Raw genomic sequence first — 24437 nt, 5'->3', positions numbered from 1 at the left:
AAACCCGGTTCCTCAGGCCCAAAGTCAGCAGCTTTGTTTGTAACATCACATCGCTAGCTTGTGTTTTTTAGGCGCCAGTGTCTAGTAGCAGCTTGATTGTGCCTCCAGTGCAGCTATTTTACATGGGCATGCTTGCAGCCAATCACAAGCTGTCCTGTAAGAATGAGCCTGCTGCAACTGTAGCCAATAGGAGCAGCCATAATGTGAACCAGTCAGATCACGTGCTGTCCTTTGGGCACATCTGAAGGCAAGAAACAAGAAACCGTAAGCCAACCCACCTCCTCATAACCATGTCCTCTTTCCATTGCTGATGAAGTTAGTGACTCCAACGCAGTGACTGAAGCTGCCACAGCAAAACGCATCTGTCTTCTATGTATACTTCTACTATTGGCACTTTATCCCACGTTTACCTGCATTCACAGTTGCCATGTTGGGATGGTATGTGATATACTGGAAGTGCCTGAGTGGTGAGTGAAATGTAAATAAACAGAATAAGAGTGAGTTAGTGAACTATCACCATTATGGGTTAGTTACAGACTAACCTCAAGATGTTTGTGAGTGGGAAAGCTTATAAAAACCATGTGAGACTTAGGGGTCAGGGTTTGGCGCTGCAGGCGTGTCCCAGGGACTGCTAGGAAGTGGTAGCAAATTATGTTACAGGGGCTGCAGCCTGATGAGCACCTTTGTGACACTGCATGCCACCAGTTTCTAGTACTTGCTGCAGCTTATATTATTACATTTCTGTCACTTTATGTAATTAGGTATATATATCATTTTGTTATTATGCAGTTTTTTGCATCAATGTTTACGTAGAATTATATTTTGGCGAATCCAGGGGGTTACAACAGACAACACAGGAGGAAGAGAACAGGATTTCACAGTGTTTAAATGTTTATTACTGTTGGTTTTTGAGCCTTCGGCCTATGGTGACAGTTGACCAATCGCCACATGATAACATTTTGAACTCAGACATTGTCATGCAATCTGCAGCTGGCAATCTTGTAATTGATACTGGCCAGCCATCTCGCCCCCGGGGCTAAAGCAGCTGTAGCCCTTATAGTCAAGCTGCGAGCTCTTGGCCTGACTATAGCAGGCAGTTTCCAGGAGTTTCGCTCAATCACTATCTCTCTTTCTCACCTATGTATGGCTCTCCTACTTTCTCCCTCTGTCATCAGCCCACCTGTCTGTCTCTTTTGCTCTCCTTCTTGCCCCAGCCTCTTTTCTCGGTCTTTCCTGGGTCTCCCACTATTTTTATGTCCATCTTTCCCTTGTTATCTATCTATCTATCTATCTATCTATCTATCTATCTATCTATCTATCTATCTATCTATCTATCTATCTATCTATCTATCTATCTATCTATCTATCTATCTATCTATCTATCTATCTATCTATCTATCTATCTCCCTCACTCTATCTATCTATCTATCTATCTATCTATCTATCTATCTATCTATCTATCTATCTATCTATCTATCTATCTATCTATCTATCTATCTATCTATCTATCTCCCTCAGTCTATCTATCTATCTATCTATCTATCTATCTATCTATCTATCTATCTATCTATCTATCTATCTATCTATCTATCTATCTATCTATCTATCTATCTATCTATCGCCTGAAGTACGCCCTCTCTTCAGCTATGTCATTGCATCGATCTCCCTATTCCCGTCTCTCCTTTCTTCTACATTGTTTTAGCAGGCCTAAACTGACAGCTGAATGCACGGACGGATGCCAAAAGAGATGGCAGGAACAGGTTCTGCTGGTGGTGGTGTTGTCATGCTGCACAGCTTGGGCTGGTGCCAGAATATTTCGGGCCTTGGATGCTGCGGGTGACAGCACCAGCATCAGGCAGTTGGACTTGTGACTTGAAGGTCATGCTGGCTGTAATAGGTTGAGGGTCTTAAGCTTTCCACAGCTCCACCTAGGTGCTTTCAGTTTCAAGCTGCATCTCCCTCATGTAGTATTGTTGGGCTGCGTCCTGCCCAGCCCAAGTACAGCAGAGCAGACAGGGCTCTGACAAGCCTTTAAATGATCTGGTTACACCAGAGGAGACAGGTTCAATAATCTCAGGTAATTGGAATCACAGCCAGTGGCAGATCGCTTCAGTCACCAGCACTTTCAACTGGTTGCAGTGTCTGTAAGAGACAGCAGGGCACATTCAAGATGCAATGGGCACCAGGTGGACCTAAAGACGACCCAGGCTGGAGATCTCCAGCTGCATGGTGCACCAAAGCTTTACTCTGATTGGTTGTTGTGACCATTCTATCCATCAGCCGCTAACACTGGCGTGTGCGACCTTTTAAGCGCATGGAGAATAGCACCCCAACACTAACAGACATAATGTGCTTTAAATTCAAGATGCGCGATCAATTCATGCCCTTGCAGTAAAATGTGTGACTTTCCCCCAGATATGTTGGCGCTTGGCAGAGCTGCTGCAGGCAGAAATTGCCCTCTCTAACACACAATCCCACTCCACATAATTCCTGTACACTCAATGCCACAACGCACCATGCCACATAATTCCACTACCCAAATCCACTCTACAGCACACAATTCCACATCACACAATCCCACAACTAACTAAACCAATCAAACCCACATAATTCCAATGCATACCACATGCATACACCCCATAACACATTGGTAAAAGACATTGCCATTTACAGTGCCAAAAGCTCAAACTCAAACAAATGCACGACCACTCGCCTTTCCAATGCTTGTTGTTAATGTGTCTCGGCAAACATTCCAGCAGGCCAAGTTCGTAGACCTCATTTGCGAAAAGGCGGGATAGGGTTTGAGGTTGGGGAGGGCGTGCGTGGGGGGTGATTTGGGAGATACTTGTGGTGATTAGTGGATCCATTATTATCTGGCTGGGCTGTGTAAATCACTGAGGCTGTTTGGCTACCTTAGAAAGCAAATTAATTTTAATTAGTGACATTATGACTTTTTAGTTTTTATGGGTTATCCTTGCTAGGTGAAACGCTTTTAACATTTATTATCGGCGTTAATAGTTTTAATTTTTTTTATCTTCCATGTAGTGTGATTCTAACATCATTTTCGTCCATGCTCAGCATCCCTTTTTCCCTCCAAACTGCCAATAGTTTGTTAAAGTCCAAAATGCTTTTGTTGTATTCCTGCCTGCTGATTTTTATATAGCAGTCTTTATCCCTAAGTTGTCTCAGGGCCTCCTCCTGATAGTTCTCTTTAGAAAAAATAACGATGTTTTCACCTTTATCGGAGGGTTTGATTTCAATAGTTTCATCACTGCCTAAAGATTTTATGGCTTCCCATTCTTTTCTAGTTATGTTTGATTTTTTCACATCCAGCTTTTCTTTTGCCAATTTTTCAAGGTCCATAAGCACTGCATCAATAAAAACGTCAATACAGAGAAGCAGCAGTCGTACTTGGAATCGAGGACGGGCCCACTTGTGGAGTCCATACAGGACTTGATTGTGTACTTCCCGGACAACACTTCCCAGAATACACAGTCTCATTTGAGCCTCCCATCGGTGGGTGTGCTATATATTAAATGAGGAAGTGGGTCGGCGGTTGCGCACAGCGCTTCCGTTAAAGCCCCTGAAGAGAAGCAAATGGAGCTACGAAACCCGTCGGGCAGATCCCGTACGGAGCGGCGTCTACGAGTGGATCCCCGCCCTCACCTTTACATAAACCAAGCTGCTGTTCACGTGCTACTCAAAGGTGGACACCTTCAAGCATTGATTTATACTCGGCCATCCAGCCGCGGAGTATGCACCACCCCGGTACCCTGGGGGTCACTACAGTGAAACAGCAGTCGTACTTGGAATCGAAGACGGGCCCACTTGTGGAGTCCATACAGGACTTGATTGTGTGCTTCCCGGACCACACTTCCCAGAATACACAGTCTCATTTGAGCCTCCCATCGGTGGGTGTGTTATATATTAAATGGGGAAGTGGGTCGGCGGTTGCGCACACTGCTTCCGTTAAAGCCCCTGAAGAGAAGCAAATGGAGCTTCGAAACGCGTCGGGCAGATCCCGTACGGAGCGGCGTCTACGAGTGGATCCCCGCCCTCACCTTTACATAAACCAAGCTGCTGTTCGCGTGCTACTCAAAGGTGGACACCTTCGAGCATTGATATATATATATATATCCACGGACTCCTTTCGATCAAGAAAAGGATGACGAGGCACACCACCAGGTACCGAAAAAGTTGTTTATTAGGGCATAAACAAACGACGCGTTTCGAGCTCACGGGCTCTTGGTCACATGACCACCATTTTTTTCAATCTCATTTAAATAGTGAAAAAATCATAGAAAGGGAAGAAAGTTTTCCGTGTTTACAAACTTCACACGGAAACTTTACTTAAAATGCATTTTCTAAAACAAAGAGTAACTGTTTAGGGTTACTATAATGCACATTCCCTGTATGTTTGGTTTTAAATCATTGTTACATGATAAATCAATTTATAAATCAGAAAAAAATATTCACAAAACAGTCCACTCCAGTCTGGCTAGACAGAAGACCAGCACACCATACCATTGGTTTCCAAAGTTGTTTAATTCAGGCCCCTACCCCCACAACAGACGCGTTTCGCCAAAAGGCTTCGTCAGTGTTCACCCGTGTTACAATACAGAACGCCATTTAAAGCCGACTCGTCATGAAAATCAATGACGGTTTACCATTTTCGAAATACAAATCGTGGCAGCATCTTGTAATGTGCAAATTACGCAAAAATGTATACATTTCATGGCGTTATAATGACATAAAGTGCTCAGTGCGAATTAAAAACATTAGGTAAGCAATGAATAAATGTCTCTAAAGTGCATGCATACTTGAGTATCGTCAAAAACAGTTATACCCTACCTGTTGCGATATGAGTGTTCTGTTTATCTCACATTGTATTTTTCACATTGTTAACGCATACAGGAAATTCTACTGAGTCAGATTTGCGCCCTGGATGGGCTGATACAACCCTTCTGAATCTGTACAGTCAATTTAGCCCTGAATGGGCAAAAATCAAAACAGGGGTATAAATGAGAGAGTCTCTTTGAGAGTGCGGAACAGCAAGGCCTGTCTGAGAAATGTGGAAATTGTTTGATGTTACACAATACATAGTTGTTATTCCAGATGTACCCACATTTCCTCATTGTTGTTCAAGCCCCAGGGAACTGTAGTTTTTAACCTGATAATGTATTTGGACTCTAAAGTGCGAAGTCTTCTTTCTCTGTCACCACCCCTTTCGCTGCGTTCCACCTGATCGATACAATAAAAGCTTAACAGATCCCTGTCGCTTTTGTGGAACTCAGCGAAGTGTCTCGCTACAGGGTACGCCTTATCCCTGTTCACTATTGCCCGTAGATGTTCGAGAATTCGCATTTTAGTAGGCTTGATAGTGCTGCCTATATAGCGTTTCCCGCAGGGACAAGTGAGGCAATAGATGGTGTACTCAGAGTTGCAGTTGAGTAATTTCTTAATACATCTCTCGGGTTCTTTTTCGTCAGTTTTACCTGGGCAAGTTTTTGTTATTTTGCTATTCTTACAGGCCTTGCAGGCTCGACATGGAAAGAATCCTTTGGATTTTGTAATTTGGACAGACTTCTTTTTGTTTGGCACAAAATGACTATGGACAAGATGGTCCCCCAGAGATTGACTCCGTTTGTATGTTAAAATGGGTCTTTCTGGAAGGACTTTGCTCATTATCTGTTCTGTTTTAAGGATATGCCAGTTCTTTTGAAAAATGTGCATTATCCTGCCTGACTTAGAATTGAATGTGGTGATCATTCTAGGATTATCCTCATTTTTCGACACCTGTTTAACCATCAAAAGCTGGTCCCTTTGGATTTTTTTGGATTTCTCTTCCGCACTTAATAATAGGTTCCGAGAATATCCTCTGATCTGGAACCTTGTTTTGGCTTCTTCCTTTGCCCGGACGTACTCCTCCTCATCCGAGCAGTTTCTTTTCAGGCGAAGGAATTCGCCAAATGGTATACTACCTATGAGACATTTGGGATGTTGACTCGCTGCATGTAGAACAGCATTACCGGCCGTCGGTTTTCTATACAACCTGGTCTGTATTTTCCCATTGTCTACATAAACCTCCAGATCAAGGTAATATACCCTGGTGTCACTGATTTCACAGGTGAATTTGAGGTTCCAATTGTTGTTGTTGAATGCGGCAATATATTCCTCAGCCGAGGATCTACTGCCGCGCCAAACCACAAACAGGTTGTCTATGTATCTTGTCCATAGAAGAATATTGTCCGTCAAATGGTCGTTGGCCTCCCCCCATGCCTCGCGCTTCTCCCACCAGCCAACGAAGAGATTCGCGTAGCTGGGAGAGAAGCACAAGCCCATTGATGTTCCTCTAACCTGTCTATACAGCTGTCCTGCAAACAAAAATATGTTATTGTTAAGGCAGAAAGTTATCAGTTGTATTAACATTTCATTATGGTCCCGATATTGTCCATGTTTCTGATCAAGGAACCACTTTACTGCAGCAATGCCGTTCTCATGGGCAATACAGGTGTAGAGGTTGACAACGTCCAGAGTTATTAATAGAAAACCAGGTTCCCAAGCAATGTTGTCTATTAATCGAAGAAAGTCCTGTGTATCCCTCACATAGGAAGGAGGTTCTTTGGCAATTGGTGCGATGTACCCATCAATAAATCTAGAGGCGTTCTCCAGTAGACTGCCAATCGCCGAGACAATCGGCCTTCCTGGAGGTCTCTTTGGGTCCCTATGGACTTTTGGCAAGTGATAGAATGTTGGAAGGATAGGTGAATCACATTGTAGATACAACAGTTCGTCCATGAAGTGCGTCTACACGAAACGCGTCGGGGGGGCTGGACTTGAATACAGCGAAGCACTGTGCTGTATTTCACGCGGCTTACTCCATGAATAAAGTGGCGAAAACTCTATTCCTTTTGTGGGCACCCTCAATCCAGGCAATCTTGTGGATGATGTGAGCGGCACCGCCTGAGCCGCGAGAGGTGCCCAGCTGCTTGTTAGCAGTCCTGCTGCAGCGCCCAAACGACGAGGTAACGGAGGGCAAGAGGATGCCGATGGAAATATAAAGGGAAGCGAGAACACAATCACAGCGATCCTTGCAACCCACTTGGGATTTTATTTTTGCAAAATTACAGTAAAGATGGCATGGCGACTCACGTGATAAACAATTGAAGGCACCACAAGTACCAATAGACCACGGGGGCGGTCACGCCCACCGGGGCGGGGCGTTTTGATGTTTTTCAACAGGTGCTGGATTTAACAGCTTTGGTCTGCCTTCACTCATATGCCCAGAGCCCATGAGGAAGTGCGTCTGCACGAAACGCGTCGAGGAGGGCTGGACTTGAATACAGCGAAGCACTATGCTGTGTTTTACACGGCTTACGCCATGAATAAAGTGGCGAAAACTCTATTCCTTTTGTGGGCACCCTCATTCCAGGCAATCTTGTGGATGATATATATATATATTTTGTATATATATATATATCAATGCTCGAAGGTGTCCACCTTTGAGTAGCACGCGAACAGCAGCTTGGTTTATGTAAAGGTGAGGGTGGGGATCCACTCGTAGACGCCGCTCCGTACGGGATCTGCTCGACGCGTTTCGAAGCTCCATTTGCTTCTCTTCAGGGGCTTTAACGGAAGCGGTGTGCGCAACCGCCGACCCACTTCCCCATTTAATATATAACACACCCACCGATGGGAGGCTCAAATGAGACTGTGTATTCTGGGAAGTGTGGTCCGGGAAGCACACAATCAAGTCCTGTATGGACTCCACAAGTGGGCCCGTCTTCGATTCCAAGTACGACTGCTGCTTCACTGTAGTGACCCCCAGGGTACCGGGGTGGTGCATACTCCGCGGCTGGACGGCCGAGTATAAATCAATGCTCGAAGGTGTCCACCTTTGAGTAGCACGCGAACAGCAGCTTGGTTTATGTAAAGGTGAGGGCGACAATTTACACGCGGCAGTCCAGCCGCGGAGTATGCACCGCCCCGTTACCCTTGGGGGTCACGGAAGTGAAACAGCAGCCGTACATGGGATCGAGGACGGGCCCACTTGTGGGGTCCATACAGGACTTGATTGTTTGCTTTCCGCACCACACTTCCCATAATGCACAGTCTCATCGGAGCCTCCCATCGGCGGGTGTGTCATATGGAATTGGAGAAGTGTGTCAGCGGGTGCGCACACCGCTTCCGTTAAAGCCCCTGAAGAGAAGCAGATGGAGCTTCGAAACGCGTCGGGCAGATCCATTACGGAGCGGCATCTACAAGCGGATCTCCGTCCTCACCTATACATAAATTAAGCTGCTGCTCGTGTGCTACTCAAGAGGTGGACAACCTGGAGCGACAATATATATATATATATTATCTACCAAACACCAACGGCGTTCACTTGAAAAAGATCGTTGTTTTGACAACTGCAAATACCAGAAGCACTCAGTGTTGCTGACGCCCACAGGGGCGGGACTTATGTACCTGTGCAGACCTTCAAAACAACGCCGCTGCTGGGTGCGGTGTGATATGCCTGTGAACAAGAATGACATTCATTTGAAACACGTCAGGCTCTACTTGAATGTGAGGCGCATTGGACTCTTACCTGTAAATCCTTGAATAAAGACGGAGAAAAAGCTTTCCTGTGTGCAGCGTTCTCAAATGGGTACCTTTTGTTTGTGGAATATATATATATATATATATATATCCACCGAAGATTCCTCACCTACAAGAGAAAAGAACCAGAGGGACACAACGGGGAGCCTTGGAGAACACTTTATTGCTGCATGGAGGGCATGGCGCGTTTCTGGTTGAGTCCCTTTATCAAATGGCAAACACCTGAAACTGCTCCCTGATGCCTTTCAAATTGGTGGGAGCCCAGCAGAGTCAACCAATTGCAGTTGCACTTCTTTACAGTCCCTCTAGTGGACCACGACTCACAGGAAGCACCATATCGGCTTGCAGGTAAGTGCTTTGGCCTGTTGACCCCTTGTAACCCAAAGTGAGTGCTGATGATGCATGAACAAGAGTGTGTGGGTGCAGATTAAATTCGCAAGTTTCCTTGTCGCACAAAGTCCTCTCCCGGGCCCCCTTAGACACCTGACCGAATTGTGTAGGTCCGGGCAGTCTCGGAGGGTTTGCAAAAATGCACTGGCCTCTCTGTGTAGTCACGAACTGTATCACAGCAATGTTTAGCTCTGTTCCTGAATGTGGGGCCAGGGCTTTTCCAATTCCTTGGAGTCCAAAAAGCTGGGAAGCTGGTGCCCTTCTTTCTCCGGCCACAAACGAGACAGGTCCCTCTAGGGCACCTGGGGCATTGCGAGCAACACATCCACTGAAGATTCCTCACCCACAAGAGAAAAGAATCAGAGGGACACAACGGGGAGCCCTGGAGAACACTTTATTGCTGCATGTAAATACCTTTGGTGACATTCTGAAATCGCATTTCCCTAATGGGTCATGGCCCCCATAATCACACATGATTCCCCCATCATACCAGATAGGCCATCACAGTAGAAGGATGTATCATGTTAAATAAAGAAGGTCTATTGACTTTGTCAAGGGGTCACGACATTAGAAGGACAATAACTGCAAGCTAAAAGTCATCATCCTATCAATAGAATCAGTAACCATGTTCAAAAACAATCATTTTTGTTGCTCGCGAATGCTGGGGAGGATTTAAAAGACACCTTTGGTGGGGTAACATTCAAGGAAGAATCAAATGGAGAAGAATCTGGGAATGATTTTTCAGTCAGCGGAGTCCATTGGATGACTTGTCTTCCTGTGATTTTGAGAAGCATGGTTACAGCATGTGTGATGTCCCTTCGCAAGCACAACTGTGCATAGGAGATACAGTAGCAATTTAGACCAGCCCAGAGAGCAGGCATGTGCAGCAGCAAGCACAGATCGAGTGCTCTCATGGCAGCCCCTCCCCCAATCTAGTACTGCCCCAAATTCCCCTATTCGCTGCAGACGGTGGATGAAAAGTCAATACAGCAACATTTTTGCCTATTGACTACATCCATATCTTTTTGGTTGTTGTCTTACTCGAGAAAATTGTGCACCAAGGGACACAGCAAATGTCAAGTAAAATACTCTTGCTCATTAAAATAGATTATTTCTTGAAGGCTTGTATTTCACTATAGCACAGTTAATTATATCATTGTGTAGACTTCAGTTAAAAGTAATAGGTTTTCCATTACCATTTCCCCATGTGTGATGCCCTGACAACATATCCACGAGTAAACCAAGAAAACTCGGTGCACTTTTTATAAGGCAAATATTGCTATATGTGGAGCAAAATTATTGTCTATTAAAACATATGTAAGTGAGGTGTTTATGTAGAATGCAACCTGAATTAATTTTTTTCAAAGTGATCTAAGATTTGACTCTCAATGAAAACGAGGCACAGTGAAGTAAATTGACTTCTAGAAGATCACATTATTTTATTTCCTTTTCTCTCCAATGTAACCCTAAAGGACAAGCTTTTTATATAGTGGGCATACCCCATGTGATCGCCCCTTGCCAAAGTAGCCACCCCAACCCCCTTTTCCTCCTCCTCAGGAAATACACCAAGTCTATAATTGGTCTTCACTGCATAGTCTTTATTAACCTTCAGATACAGCAATTTCAATTTGTTGATCCACTGTCAACTCTTGACCAACTTTATCATTTTATTATAAACCAAAACCAACACACATTGCTAAGAGAGTAGGCTTATGAAAGATAAATTTTGAGCCATGGTTTGCATATTGTATTTGCATTCCTGGATCTCCAGGGGCACCTTTGCCGTATGTTGTGCCAGCAGGCCACAACCAATTTTCCTGCTCTCATCTGTGGTAACTGCCAATCGGCCACTAGAGCAGCAGGTAGATTCCCAAACTGCTTACTACAAGCGCCGGCCTCTCGGGTAGGGCGAGAGAGTCCAGGACAACACAGCGGGTCAGCCCCTTCTCCCGCCAGCCCGTAGCCCCCAATTGACTGCCCGCCCTGTTCCAGGACCAAGTAGCCCTCATCAAGAACGCAGTCCCCGCCATTTCTCTTGCCCAGGATCACGCCGATTTAATCTCTAATTTTTTAGGGATGGGTGGGTGGGTAACTTCTTGAGGCTCTGGTCCGCCTTTCAGCCCGTGGTGAGCGAACTAAAGAGGGCTTCCCCTTCCTGTCCTTGGCCTTTTAAACCCCCCACCAGCCAGGGTTCGCCCGCACATCTTGGTGACGCTCTCAGGGATTTCCGGCCAAGCTCCCTCCCTCACGTGCAACGGAAGAGACTCTTCCCTGGCTCCCGCCCGAGATGCCACTAAAGGCACCAGGACCCCTAGGTGTGGTGTAGAAAAAGGTAGGGCCGATGTTGATCGAGAACCTTTTTAAGTATTGCCATTGCCCGGCGCTAACCGCCTCTCATACCACTCGAATCTTTTAAACAAAGAGGCAGGCGCTGGAGACTGGAAGGCAGGAAACAGAAGTTTTATTCCGACGGAGCAGAACACTTCAACTCAGACAACAGGGTATCTTCTCGAGGTGCTCTAACCGCATCTCTGAGGCCTGGCCTCTTATACACAGGTTTATGGCTTTATTGCATGAAACAGATCTTTGTCAACACTTTGATGTACGGAAAGACATCCTCGGAATCCCCGCTTCAAGCCCGTTCCTACACACATTTACAGTAGAAATCCCCACCCCGGTCACAACAGGTGATGATTGTCACGCAGCTGGGCATTCCGCCGATTCCCGGAATGCATGTGGCTGATCGGATCTCATGGGGTGGGGGCTTTGATCAGTTGTGGATCCTTTGATGGGGGAAGCTTCCTACTGTATGGGGGCAATAAACAGCATCCGCAGGGCCAGGTGGCGGCCTGGGAACGAGCAGGACAATCGGGCACAGAGGAAAGGGGGGTTTTATCAAAGGGTTACGGGATCATAAAAGGGATGGAGGGAGATGTTGAGCTGGGAACAGGATGGGGTTCCGAGGCAGGGTTGCGCTGAAGAGGGGTTTATAGCCCGAGCATGTGAGAGCGGGGGCTTTCAGCGTGCGGGGGATGTTTGCGATGAGGAAATATAATTTTTGATCAAGTAGTGTTCCCCAGCGCGAACCCCACCGTCTCCATGTACTAGCTTGCAGTGCATGTGATTTCCCTCCTGTGTCAGCTACGAAGACGCAAATACATTTGCGTCCATCTTTAACATGTCCTCTTTCAGATCCGCCATGAACGGATTGAATATTCAGTTCCTATATATGCCGTGCCACCGTCTTTTTGTGGTACACTTTACACGTTTTTCAGCTCTGGCGAGTAGGCCCTGATTCTGCCATGAAACCTTTTTCCTGCTTCCCGACTCTGAGGGCCTCAACCCAGGCTGCCTCTGTACCAGTCACCTCTGCCTTACTCCTTGCGCGGCTCCAACCCAGCCTTCTGCCTGCCAAGACTGTATTCAACCTTCGAATTATCTGCTCCACTCCTCGAAAATACATTCCTGTCTCGTAGCTCAAGTAAACATCCTCCCAGCTGCAGGAGCATTGGGCCCGGTCTTTCTGTCTCCATGCAAGTAATTCATAGACTCTGTTGCCATGGTAGGCCCATGCCCCCTCACCTCACATACAGACACGTAGACACATATACACACACTCACAAGCAGTATAGAGTAGTCTCCGCCCGAGAGACCTTTTCCCTTCCAGATACTACAGTTCCTTAAACATAAGATATCAGATACGATTTAGGATTAGGTTGACCTGACATCCCAGACTTATGTCTACACTTGTAGGGCTAAATGTCGAGTCCCCTTCACCCTCCAGTTACACGTCAGACACACGTCAAGCTGCTGCGCGCGCACCTCTGTCATGAATTTCTGCTGTCATTGCAAGATTCTCCTATGTATCCACCCATTTGTGACCTCATGATTAATGACGTCTCTAGTACACGCCTTTATGCACGCCTATTGTAACGCCTTTTCTATGACGTATTCATATGTTATCTCTCCTTTTACAGCTGTTACGCCTACTGCCTATTCGTTTAATGTAATGCATTGACTATATATATGAACTTCTGTAAATAATATGTTGTCTGTCTGCCCCTTCCCGAACCTGTGTGGTGACGGAATGGTTATGCCACCTTGGCTCGAGCCAATAACCCAATTCCTTTTACAGGAATAAAACCCTTTTGAGTTAACCTCAATATCCCGGATTTTGCCTCTTATTTATCTGAGTTATTCTTATTGATTATTGATTACAAATTATGCATAGGTAATTGATTTTACCACAGTTCTGGCGCCCGAACAGGGACCCCTCCCCCACCCCACGCGCCGGAGGTGCGTTGCAGGCCTAGCCCCCTGCCACAGCCGGACGGACAACTACGCGTACCCGCAGGATTTCCTGTATCTCCCTCAGGCCAACGGAGGTGACTGAGGCTGCGATCGACACCCAGACGAGGCGGTGAGGAGTGCGGAGGATCCCGACCTGAGCCTAGCTGAGAGAGCAAGATCCGAGGTATACGGAGGCCCACCTGATTCCGAAGTTCTGAAGTATCTGCGTCACGAGTCGAGTCCGAATCCAGTCCGAGCCCAGTCCAGTCCGGGGTTTCCGAGGCCTTCTGTTTCCGTGCTTCCTGGTGAGTACCGTTGCTAGGGACGCATCCTGACGTGCGCATTATTTTGTGCCGGTCAAGACAGGTTCGGGTACACGAGCCTGGTCTGCACTGTTTAGCAGTGTATCTATACTGTTTAGCAGTATATCTAGTTTGCATCTGTAAAAGGTGTATCTGTGCCGTTTAGCGGTACATCCTGTTTCACGTGGTTGGTAGGTTTTCATTGTAGTTACTTAATGTGGTTCGTTCTTGAAATGTTTTAATGTGTCATGCAAATGTCGTGGTATGAGTGAATGTTCGATCTTCATTATTGTGTTTCTACGTGTTTTATGTGTAGTATGTTCTGAGTAGGAACCAAGTAGCCAGATTTCAGAATGCCGTTGTTTTCCAAACTAAGACAAATAAAAACCCGTAAGGGGGTTCTAGAAGAAGCTGTTCCCGTTCCACCAAGGGATACTCCAGGGTACTTTATGTACCATAAGCACGGCCTAGACGCCGTTTTATTTCTCGACTTATGGGTGGATTACACTAAAGAACTGTCAGAGAATCAGAGATGGCCCGCTGCTGGGACATGGGATGCAGATTGCATCATGAGAGTAGAAGAAGCTTTATGGAAAAAGAAAGCCAGACAGTCACAGAAGGATGCCATCGAGTTATGGCGTAAAGAATCGCATAGGCGTACAGAAAAAGCTCACAGACTAGAAGACAAGAGTAGGGAGGAGCCTGACAATACCCGAGAAAACGCATTAGTTGAGGAAGGTATCAGAGTAAAATTAGAACAAGTAGACAGACAGCGCAATACACTTATGAATGGCATGTTTCCCATCCTGTCGAAGGGCTTGCCAAAGGCCTCTCCGGAAGTACCAAAGGACCTACCACCTCCATTGCTCCCGACTAAAACACACCCGAAGACAGCAAAGGACATTTTCCTCTCCTCCTATTTAGACGATGTAGCTCCCGCATATGTTAATACCGCATTGCCACAAGTGCCTGCGCCTGATGGTCAGGACAACTATGCTCTTCCTCCCCCACAACCTGCTCCTCCCCCGATTCCTCCTGGTCTTCCAGTTTTCCCTCCACCTCCTGCTTCCCTTGATACAAACCCGACGAACCCCTTCGGAGCCGGCGCCTCAGGAGGCGCGTCCGGAGGAGCGACAGGTTTCCAGACTCCGCCACCCACCCACCGTATGTCCTTTAGAGAAATAGCGCAACAGCGTACACCTAGAACAGATATTACAATTTATGGAGATCGCCTTGCAGACTGTAGATATGATCCTGTACCTGGTAGAAAGAATGACGAGAGAATGTTACTTGCATCAATACGTTTACGGCGAGTCACGAACTTCCTAATGACATTACCTGGAATGACAGAATACTTAGATCGAATATATAAGTTTGTTCAGACAGGAATAGGGCCTGACAGTATTAAGGAGGCCATGACCTATCAGAAAGTGGATACTAAAGCCAAGTTATTGCGGTTTCTTATAAACTGCTTCATTAGAGAAGTGGATAGGCCGGGTATGAACCCGGAAGACGTAAAAGCACTCCATAGATGGGGTCAGAATATAGCAGATGGACTGCATGATAAAGAGGCCTGTATAGATAATATGTACCGAAGAATCAGAACTGCAATTAATAAGATGCATGAGAGAAGACAGCCCGTGCCGGAAGTAGATTCCGACAAACATGAATCCACGGAAGAGGAGCCAGAGGAGGAAGCCGAGACGACGGGACACATACAGTCGCCGGCCAGAGAAATGATAGCTTATGTAGGTAAAGGAAGACCATTTAATAATTCGATGCGCCCAGTGCGCCCAGAAAGTAAAAGGTTATATCAGGAAGCCATGTGTAATCCTAGAACACCTGAACACTTATTCCAAGCCACTGACAGAGTACTTCAAGAGCGAATGGGGTACCATGTACTCGATTCTATGGATGAACAAGAATTAGCCAGGTCAGCCGTACAATGGGCTGACAGCTCTGAGAAATATGGTGATGATGCGTTAGCACATACGTTCTTGAACTTGACACCGAGTGAACAGAGTCTAGCTGGTATGTACATGATACAACATCTGCTCTTATTGTATAAAAGCCAACGTTCTGATCCAGGTCCTCTGCCTGACATATTAATAGAACTAGTCACGAACAGATGGAAAGGTCTAGGTACCGATCTAATTAAAGTAATTCTAGAACACCGCCACAAGTATAATACATTCTTATGTCCGCAGATCAATTCAGCACCCGTTATGGAACGAAAAACCATGTATTATATGGATAGACAGAATCCGTTGCGAGAAGTGCACCCCGTACAGAACGCAGACAACACGCTTAGACGTGTGTTCGTGTATACACCTGTAACTAAAATGGAATTATTGGAAATGAAGAAACTAGTACCCAGTCACGATAAAGATCCTGCAGGGTTTCACCGCGAAATAAAAGATATGTTATTAATGGGCGATTACACTTATCCAGATCTGATGAAAATACTGAAAGTATTACTACCTCCAGGCATATACGAGAAACTTAAGGAAAAAGAGTGGGAGGTGGGAGACGCAAAGATTGATTGGGCTGCATTACAAAATGAAGAAGATACTCGAGTGCCAGGCCTAGGGCTTGGAGACAAAGTTAAAGCGTTACCAGGTTTATTAGTACAAGTGTTGCCACGTTTATTGAGTACGAAAAAGGAAGATTGGGGTGCAATTTCAGCATGCAAACAGAAACCTGATGAAGACACTAGTGATTTCTATACACGATTTGAAAAATGTTTTGGTATAAATAGCGGTCTGAAAGCAAGTAGCGAGTCATATCCACATCTTTTTGTAACGAAATTAGTCGAGAATTCTTTGCCTCAGGTTAAGAATAGAGTACTGAAAGTAGAAAGCACTTGGCAGGCTAATACCCCTTCACAGATGTTACAAATGTTACAGTACCACCAGAATAGACTTAGAGAAGAACAAGAACATGAACAAAGACGTATGAAAGATACCAAAATGAAAATGTTAGTTGCTCAGTCGGTCCCTGCCGACGGTCAGAAAAAGGGTGCGACCCATCCTAGTAATTCAACAGTTCCTGTAAAGGGTGTATGTAATTATTGCAAGCAGCCAGGTCATTATATAAACGATTGTGCAGTACTGAAACATAATATCGCCACGGGTAAGACTAAAGAAAGACCGCGTCCTCCTAGACAAGATCAGGCTTCGCAACAAGTACCCCAGAATATACAACATATTGCACCCATACCAGCATCCACACAGACCGTAGCGATACCACAGCAACAGCCTATTACCGCAACACAAAACACAACACAGCAGATGTACCAGTATGCGCAGAACGATTACCCTGATTATCAGCGATATACATGAAACAGCCTGGAGAGGGAATTCCGCTTGCCTCTTATTGAAGTTCCTGTAGATCAAAATGGTCCTTATGTACATAGTCAAGTATTAGGAAAAGACAGAAAGTTTCTCATTGATACAGGGGCAAGCAGAACTACGATAAGCCACAACGAAGTACCAGGGGCACCCCTCTCAGGCTCACAGAACGTGTCCCTTGGATTTTCAGGAAAACCCATTATTAATGAAGTATCACAACCGCTCCCTCTTGCAGTAGGTCCTCTGACACGGACTACAGATTTATTGCTTACGAAATCATGTCCAGAAAACCTGTTAGGTATAAAAACATTGAAAGCTCTAGGAGCTATTATATGCTGTTCCCCGGAGGGAGTACGATTGTTTTTGCGAGATTTCAAAGGTCATTATGTTCTGAGAGATATGGATCCCCGGCTACAGAACGTCCCTGCACACTTGTGGGCACAAGGCCCCACTGATGTAGGTTGTATGCACATTACCCCATATCGAGTCACACTCAAGGCAGGGGTGGTATTACCACGAATTCGACAATACAAGTTACCACCAGATGCTGTAGTGGCTTTACTGAGAATCATTGACGAGCTCATTGCACAAGGAGTGGTTGTGGAAACTGACTCCAATGTGTGTAATTCCCCTATCATTCCTGTTCTTAAACGTACTGACCCAAATGCTCCACCTGTTTATCGATTAGTTATCGATCTGCGCGAATTGAATAAATGCATTATACCACAGTACCCCGTGGTCCCAGATATCTCTTCATTACTAACTGCTATTGATTCAGAAGCGACGTTCTTCACTGTAATCGATCTCAAGAACGCCTTCTTCAGTGTCCCTATTGACCCGGAAAGCCAATATCTGTTCGGATTCAGTTTAAATGGACGATCTTTCAAATTTGCCCGTGCACCTCAAGGGTTCACAGAAAGCCCCAGCATCTATAGTCAAGCATTGAAAAAGCAACTCGACAGTATCCAAATGCCAGTTCACACTGCCCTGCTTCAGTATGTCGATGATCTGCTGATCACCGCTCGAAGCGAACCCGAATGTGAAAATGCTTCACTGACTGTCTTGAACTTCCTGGCAGACAAGGGACACAAGGTGTCTCCTTCGAAGCTACAATTCTGTGTTCAGCAAGTTGTGTACCTGGGTCACTTGCTGTCCAAAGTGGGGAGGCAGCTCACACCTGATCGCATTCAGTTAATTGTAAACATGTCACCACCCAGAACACAAAAGGAAGTACGGGCTTTCATAGGCCTAACTTCATACTGCAGACAATGGATTCCCCAATATGCATTTCTAGCGAAACCACTCATTCAGTTAACGACACAGGAGGCAACGACTTCGACTGTCCTCCCTTGGACTCAGGAACATACACAAGCTTTTGAAGACTTGAAGAAAGCCTTATGTCAAGCACCTGTTTTAGCAACACCATGTTACAGTAAGCCTTTTACACTTTTTGTCACAGAACGTGAGGGTACCGCCTTGTCAGTCCTCACTCAGGAACAAGCAGGTTCACACAAGCCATGTGCTTACTTTTCTAGCACATTAGACCCAGTAGCCCAGGCCCTTCCGGCATGTTTGAAATCAGTTGCAGCAACAGCTTTAGCAATCAGACAGAGTGATTCTATTGTGTTAGGACATCCATTGACAGTACAGGTTCCACATTCTGTAGAAGTCCTTTTAAATCGAACTCAGACCCAACACCTGACCATAGCAAGATTGACAGGTTACGAACTGACGTTGTTTCAACCACACATCGAAATCAGACGCTGCAGCACATTAAATCCTGCCACGTTATTGCCAGTAAATGGAGTAGATCCATTGGCACATGATTGCATTGAAGTTGTTACTATCACAACAAAACCCAGACAAGACTTGACAGATGTTCCGTTACCAGATCCAGACCTGACACTTTATGTGGATGGTTCATGTATGAGAACAAGGACAGGTGAATTAGTGGCAGCCTACGCCGTCACGACAGACACGGAAGTCATTGAAACCAATTGTATTGACACTTTGTCAGCTCAAGCAGCAGAGCTTATTGCTCTGACACAAGCATGTATTCAAGCCAGAAATAAGAGAGTCAACATATATACTGATTCACGTTATGCATTCGGAGTCGTTCACGACTTTGGAGTCCTCTGGCGAGAGAGAGGTTACTTAACTTCTCACGGGGCCAACATCCAACACGGTCCCCTCATTCAAGCCCTGTTAGAGGCAATACATCTACCTACTGCAATCTCTATCATGAAATGTAAGGCACATACCAAGGTTACTGATATCATTTCCCAGGGTAACAACCTGGCAGACCAAACAGCAAAACAAACTGCTCAGAACCGGACTCATGTAACTGATCAGACACAATTAGTGTTACCATCGCACTGCATGACAGTTAGGGATCCCGCACATGATGTAATCGACATACAGTCACATGCAACACCAGATGAAATTAAGGAATGGACTAAACTAGGAGGGATCCAAACAGACCAGGGTTGGATGACGAAGGGAAAATCTACATGGTTTCTCCCCGACTCTATGGTACGAGTCATCATTAACACGATACATAGTCCCGCACACCTAGGAGAGAAAGCAATGCTAGACAGTATTCAACACATATGGTCCAATAAAAACTTACGGGCAGCAGCCAAGCAGAAAGTGCGTACTTGCATGATTTGTGGTCAGTTCAATCCAGGTAAAAGCATCCCCGTAGAACAAGGTGGATTTCAGCCTCCCGACCACCCTTTTGAAATACTCCAGATGGATTATATCCAGATGGAACGCTGTCGAGGATTCAAGTATGTCCTCGTAGTCGTATGTGCTCTTTCCCGATGGATAGAGGCATACCCAGTTCCCGATTACACTGCTCCGACCACGGCCAAGCAGCTGGTTCGTGAATACTTCCCACGGTATGGTTTGCCCCGTGTCGTGTACTCAGATAATGGTCAGCCATTCTCATCCGAACTTGTGAAACACATTACACTTTTGTTAGGTTATCAGTGGAAGTTCCATTGTGTTCGGCATCCCGAGGCAGCAGGTCTCGTGGAGCGCCATAATCAGACATTAAAAATCCGACTTTCCAAGATCTGCAGAGAGAAGGGTGTGGACTGGATAGTTGCCTTGCCGGTCGCCCTCTTCTATATGAGGATGGTGGCCCATTCTCGATCTGGGCTATCCCCGTACGAGGTGGTTTTTGGTAGACCACCGAATATGTGGGGGACGCCTATACCACGAAAAATAACTGATGTTGATTGTCTTATGCTGACAGATTACCTTGCCTCCTTGATGTCTGCACTACAATCTTGTCGTTCACAGGTAGCTGCAGCCTTTCCCGACAACACCGAAGTGAAGCCCCACGAGGTGGTCCCGGGTGACTACGTTTACACCCGCAACTTTGATCGGAGAAGTCCATTGGAGCCCCGCTGGCAAGCCCCGAAATTGGTCCTGCTTACGACGAGGACAGCTGTTAAACTAGAGGGCAGGAAGGGATGGCTGCATTCCAGCCACGTCAAAAAGTTTTACGGACTTCCTTCGGACTTGGTTTCTAAGCCCTGCCCTCCTACACAAACTGACTCGGACTCAAAACTCCCTTTGGTTGAGAAATCCGCTTCTGAAGAATACAGAACTAAATTACGATCTAGCAAGTCAGACAGTTTAATTGTTTAAGTCCTCCCCTAGGTGAATCGGTTAAATTAGTTTCTGACATGTATCCCCTAGATCGAGATAGAGAGAGAGATAGACAAAGACAACATAAGAAGAATGCATATTGTAAATCACTTCGCAGTCGCTGTATAGTGACACTACTTATTATGTTTTTTTTAAGTTTGCTGGTTATTACTGCTAGTGTTCTATTGCACATTTATTACCCTATATTCAAGCGTGCACAATCTGCTTATAATGTTACTGACGAACATTCTTTTAGTGAATTACCTCCTCATGAATTGTCCTACAGACTTGCGCTGCGCAATAACACTTTCATTAGTATGTTACATCACTCCCATCAGATTACCAATGCTACAAACTGTTGGATATGTGGCCGACTCCCTCCCTACCAAGAAAACAAGGGAGTTCTGCCCCTTTTTCCGTACCCGTTCACTCACAATGGCACATGTGGTGCATGGTTCAAAATACTCAATTCCCTTGTTTCTGATGCTGCTATTTACGAAGGTAACTGGGTTTGGGGAAACATGAACTTAGTTTTGCTCAAAGTATGCTACCCTGACAAGGAGGGACTCCCCGTAGATACTGGAACTGATCTAGAAAATGAAGTATATGGATTAGGTAATTACACAGTTACATTCATGATTTTATCTGTCGAATCTGAAGCTGCTCCTGTTCTACCTGCTATGTCAGTATTGCCAGTTACTGGAGAACTCTGTATCCGCAAGAATGGTTCCGTACACTTAGGTCATAGTAAATGTACTACTGTGGTCGAATTCAGTGATTATGGTAGATCCACGTTTAAGGCTTTACGTCATTCCTATTTTGTTTGCGGCCATACTGCATATGTCCGTTTGCCTCTAGATTGGGATGGTACTTGTTACATTGCATTCCTTCTGCCACCTGTTTTCCTAGCCCCTCCTGACTATCATAGAAACACTAATCTGGTTAAGCATAGACTCCGAAGAGATCTCCCGATTGTCGATTACACTGAAACAACATGGGAGCAATATACAGATTTTAATAAAGGTTTCTTCCCCTACCTAGGTACTGTTTCCAATAGTAAACTGATCCGTAGATTAACAAGAACCCTCGAAGCAGTGGTGCTTGAGACCACTTCAGCTCTAGGTAACTTGACGGAGGAGCAGTCCGCCATGCGGGTTGTTGTTCTTCAAAATCGTCTCGTTATTGACGTCATCTTGGCAGATAGGGGTGGAGCTTGTAAGGTCATCGGGTCAAGTTGCTGTGTTTTCATCCCAAATAACGCGCCAACCGTGTATAAAGCTATTACACGTCTCCATAAAATTGCAAGTTTGATACATCAGACTCCAGGCACCTGGACTTGGTCCGGTTGGTTCTGGACAACGTTATCTGCCTGGGGGTGGAAGATCCTATCCCTCCTAGGTATTGGCCTTCTCATAGTACTCAGTTGTTGCCTGTGTCTACAATGTGGACCGGCAATTTGCGGCCTGTGTGCCACTTCATGTATACCACATTCAAGTACCTATTCAAAACGCGAAAAGAAAGAAGAGCAAATGATGTTAAGTGAACAAGTTGATCAATTGATGAGAATTGATGTATCATGAAGGGTCCGTGGGGAACAAGGAGGGAATGAGGAAATATAATTTTTGATCAAGTAGTGTTCCCCAGCGCGAACCCCACCGTCTCCATGTACTAGCTTGCAGTGCATGTGATTTCCCTCCTGTGTCAGCTACGAAGACGCAAATACATTTGCGTCCATCTTTAACATGTCCTCTTTCAGATCCGCCATGAACGGATTGAATATTCAGTTCCTATATATGCCGTGCCACCGTCTTTTTGTGGTACACTTTACACGTTTTTCAGCTCTGGCGAGTAGGCCCTGATTCTGCCATGAAACCTTTTTCCTGCTTCCCGACTCTGAGGGCCTCAACCCAGGCTGCCTCTGTACCAGTCACCTCTGCCTTACTCCTTGCGCGGCTCCAACCCAGCCTTCTGCCTGCCAAGACTGTATTCAACCTTCGAATTATCTGCTCCACTCCTCGAAAATACATTCCTGTCTCGTAGCTCAAGTAAACATCCTCCCAGCTGCAGGAGCATTGGGCCCGGTCTTTCTGTCTCCATGCAAGTAATTCATAGACTCTGTTGCCATGGTAGGCCCATGCCCCCTCACCTCACATACAGACACGTAGACACATATACACACACTCACAAGCAGTATAGAGTAGTCTCCGCCCGAGAGACCTTTTCCCTTCCAGATACTACAGTTCCTTAAACATAAGATATCAGATACGATTTAGGATTAGGTTGACCTGACATCCCAGACTTATGTCTACACTTGTAGGGCTAAATGTCGAGTCCCCTTCACCCTCCAGTTACACGTCAGACACACGTCAAGCTGCTGCGCGCGCACCTCTGTCATGAATTTCTGCTGTCATTGCAAGATTCTCCTATGTATCCACCCATTTGTGACCTCATGATTAATGACGTCTCTAGTACACGCCTTTATGCACGCCTATTGTAACGCCTTTTCTATGACGTATTCATATGTTATCTCTCCTTTTACAGCTGTTACGCCTACTGCCTATTCGTTTAATGTAATGCATTGACTATATATATGAACTTCTGTAAATAATATGTTGTCTGTCTGCCCCTTCCCGAACCTGTGTGGTGACGGAATGGTTATGCCACCTTGGCTCGAGCCAATAACCCAATTCCTTTTACAGGAATAAAACCCTTTTGAGTTAACCTCAATATCCCGGATTTTGCCTCTTATTTATCTGAGTTATTCTTATTGATTATTGATTACAAATTATGCATAGGTAATTGATTTTACCACAGCGAGGTTAGGAGAGAGAGAGAGAGAGACGCGCTGGCTATCGGCAGTGGGCAGAGAGGCCATGGCATTCAAAATGGCTGCCACTTACGCGCACGGATGAGCCTAAAATGGGACAAGATGGCGCCGATAATGTTGATGTCGCAAACTAGATTTTAACAGTCCTCCCTTTTCAACATATCTAGCTAGCTTGTTTAATCGATATCTATCGTCATCAAGTTCCTAACCTCGACATCGTACAATGCTCTCATGCATTCTTTTTTGAAGTCCAGAGTCTTAGGGCAGATACAATTTGCACATAGTGAACACAGAGGCGGCAGGCATTGGATCCCTAGGCAGAACCCACATATCACAACAACAGGTATCAGTATAATAGTAAATAACCTCCACCCCCAGTTCTTTATAGTACTCCATAACCAACCACCAAGCGACCATTCTTCTTGTTCCTGGTGAACTTCTGAGGAAAGTCTTTGGAGATGTTCGATGGCTTTGTACACTGAGGGTGAATTGTTCGGTATATAGGTGCAGCTGCTGGACCCAATGATACGGCATGCTCCTCCACGATCCGCTAGAACCACATCTAGAACAAGGCGGTTCTGGAGAGCCACCAGGCGCACCGCTTGAAGCTCGGCTGTATTGGTCGCAAGGATGCCAGCTGTAATGTTCATCGTTGTTTCTACTGCCTGGGTCAAATGTCTGATGGCACGGCTGTTCGCCATCGGGCCCCAGAGTGGAACAAGTCCCTTCATTGCATCGAGGAACTGTGCTCCGGTGGAGTCGGCTTGCTCAATGTCCTTTGCTCGTTTTTGTCTGTGATGATTCGCTGGAGCCACATAGGTCGGAGGAAGGATGAAGGCGATATAACAGGTGCCCCCCCAGTCTTTGGGGAGCCAGGTGTAAGCCTTTGTACCACAAACAAAGTACATGTTCGGAGAAGTGACAAAAGAGGGTGGATCAGTGGAGTCCAAAGTTCTGGTGATGCGGCAAGCGCTGCGGCCTACCAGCTGTGTTCCAAGCCCTTCGATGCACATAAGGCCT

Source organism: Lissotriton vulgaris, chromosome 5 (genome assembly GCF_964263255.1).
Source record: "Lissotriton vulgaris chromosome 5, aLisVul1.2, whole genome shotgun sequence".
Taxonomy (NCBI): Eukaryota; Metazoa; Chordata; class Amphibia; order Caudata; family Salamandridae; genus Lissotriton; species Lissotriton vulgaris.
This window is presented reverse-complemented; position numbering follows the sequence as displayed.